Raw genomic sequence first — 3,191 nt, 5'->3', positions numbered from 1 at the left:
GCCTGAGTCACTATACTACCAGAGCTCCCAGTAACAGCCATGTTGGTGTTGGTGTTGTTATGTGCCATTGAGTTGGCCCTGACTCATAGTGACTCCTCCTTGGGTTTCTGAGGCAGTATCACTATGGAAGTAGATTGCTCAACCTTCCTTCTGAGGAGTGACTGGTGGGTTTGAACCACCATCCTTCTGGTTAGAAGTCAGGTGCCTTAGGCACTACAGTATCAGAGCTCCCATAGTGACTGACAAATAGCAGATGCTTTGTATTTCTTTTGGGAAAAATAAATAAATAAATAAATAAATAGATTCATGAGTGAAAGCAAGGAAGATGAATAAATGGAAACCTTGAGGGTAGACAATTTCAAGAAAATGAGAGCAATTCCTAGATGACAAATGCTGCTACTGTTGTTAGATGCCATTGAGTTTGTTCTCACTCATAGTAACACTTTGCACAACAGAAAGAAACACTGCCCCATCCTGCACTATTCTAACAGTGTTTGGTATGCTTGAGACCATCACTGCATCACTGCAGCCATCGTGTCAAAACACATTGAGGGTCTTCTTCTTTTTCCTGACCCTCCATTTTACCAAGCAGGATATTTTTCTCTAGTATCTCTATAAAAGAATGTGTGTCTTTATTTGGTTTTCTTAGTTTGTATTTTTAAGAGAATGTTATTGGGTGAATACACTGATTTATGAGATAAAAATAGGAAAAATGAAGGAGAAAATAATTGCTGAATGAAGGACCCAGTAGAAACCAAAAAGATTTGCATCAAGCACAAAATGAATAAGGTCACCATGAAAAAAGAGAAAACAAATAAAAATTTCACATAATGAATACTACCTTATGATGAATGTTTTCTCAATAAATATAAATTCTAAGAATTTGTTTTCATAGTTATTATTTTCCTGATTTTATAGCTATGAAAACTGAATAATGAAGATGAAAAAACTTTGAATCATGTAACTGATATTCAGACAGCACCTAACAACAACAACAACAGTGCCTAAGGCATTTGACTGCTAACCAGAAGACGGGTGGTTCAAACCAACCAGCCATTCCTAGGAAGGAAGATTGGGCAATCTACTTCCATAGTGATACTGCCTCAGAAACCCAAGGAGGGGTCACTGTGAGTCAGATCCTACTCAAGGGCAGTGTGGTGTTTCTTTTTCTTTTTTTTTCTTTTTTTTGCTCTTCTTCAGTCATATTTTAAGTCCTTTCCAACCTGAGGGGCCCATCTTCCAGCACTGTATTAGGTAATCTTCCACTGTTACCAAAAGATTTTCACTGGCCACTTTTTTCAGAAGTAGATTGTCAGATATTTCTTCCTACTTTGTCTTCATGGAGACTCCATGGAAATTTGTCCACCATGAGTGACTCTGCTGGTATTGAAAATCGTGATGGCATACTTCCCAGCATTGCAGCAATACACAGGCCACCATAGTATGACAAACTGAAAAAACGTGGTGGAGAAAGATGTTTAGCTCTCTTTGTTGAGTATGTAAAGACACTCAACTGTATGGATCATAATTAATTACGGTTAACATGGTGAAGGATGGAAACTCCACAACACTTAATTGTATTTATAAGGAAACTGTACATAGACCAAGATGCAGTATTTCAAAGAGAACAAGGGAATAATACATGGTTTAAAGTCAGAAAAGATGTATGTTAGAGTAGTATGCTTTCATCATGCTTATTCTGTCTGCATGGTGAGTAATCTGAGAAATTGGAGTATATGAAAAAGCACAAGGAATCAGGATTGGAGGAAGACTGATTAACAACCTACAATCTGCAGATGACACAACTTGCTTGTTGAAAGTGAAGAGGACTTGAAACACTTCCTGATGAAGGTCAAAGACTATGCCTTCAGTATGGATTACATCTCATCATAAAGAAAGCAAAAATCCTCAATAATAGACCAATAAACAATATTATTATAAATGGAGAAACGACTGAATTTGTCAAGTATTTTATTTTACTTGGATTCAAAATCAAGGCTTGTGAAGTAGCAGTCATGTAATCAAATGACATAGTTCACTGTGCAAATATGGTGCAAAAGACCTCTTCACAGTGTTAAAGAGCAAAGATGTCATCTTGAAGACTAAGGTGTGTGTGACCCAAGTCAGAGTATTTTTAATAGTTTCATATGCACATGAAAGCTGGACAATAAATAAGGAAGCCAAACAAAGAGTTAATGGCTTTGAATTATGACATTGCTGAAAAATATTGAAAATATCATGGACTGCCAAAAGGACACACAAATCTGCCTTGGAAGAAATATAGCTAGAATACTCCACAGAATTGAGGAAAGCGAGACCTTGTCTCATGTATTGTAGACACAGTATCAGGAGAGACCAGTCCTTGGAGAAGAAAATCATGCTTGGTAAGGAAGAAAGTCAGTGAGTGAAAAGTGAGAACACTCTGTATGAGATGGATTAACATAGTGGCTGCAATAATGGGCTCAGACATAACAATTACTGTCATGACAGTACGGACTGGACACTCAGTTTAACATAGGGTCTCCATGAGTCAGAACCAACTCCACAGCACCTAAAAAGTTAAAAATGTGGCTCGAATTTCTTCTCCTCTGTGTTGATGGAGGCCTGTCATAACTTTTTTTTTTTTGGTCATGTTGTTGTTGTTGTTGTTATGTGCCGTCGAGTCATCCCTGACTCATAGCGACCCCTCCTTGGGTTTCCGAGGCAGTATCACTACGGAAGTAGGATTGCCCAACCTTTCTTCCGAGGAGTGGCTAGTGGGTTTGAACCGCCAGCCTTCTGGTTAGCAGTCAAGTGCCTTAGCCACTACGCTACAAATTTATCTATTTGTATATCCATATTTCTATATATCCATCATCATTATTGTATTAAGAGCTGTTTTGAAGAAAAAATATTTTATTCACTCTTATGTTCCTAGAAAAATGACCGGTACCTAAACACATGGCTAATATCAACTCTAATTTGAATGAATAATAAACATTAAAGGAGCTGGTCCCTAGGCTGTGATATAAGCAGGAGACTCACCATTCTATAATTGGAAAATAGAACTTAATCTCAAACTGAACTTTAAGTTACATTTACTTGTCCCAAGTACTCATGTACATTACCACCTAACAGCATTCATATAATGTTTCATCTCTATCTTGTACATGAAGATAGATTAAATGACGTTTTTGTTATTGTTTGCTACT

Source organism: Orycteropus afer, unplaced genomic scaffold (genome assembly GCF_000298275.1).
Source record: "Orycteropus afer afer isolate SDZICR_OR568_19922 unplaced genomic scaffold, OryAfe1.0 scaffold00743, whole genome shotgun sequence".
Taxonomy (NCBI): Eukaryota; Metazoa; Chordata; class Mammalia; order Tubulidentata; family Orycteropodidae; genus Orycteropus; species Orycteropus afer.
The sequence above is the reverse complement of the archived record's forward strand: the minus strand, read 5'-3'. Positions refer to the sequence as shown.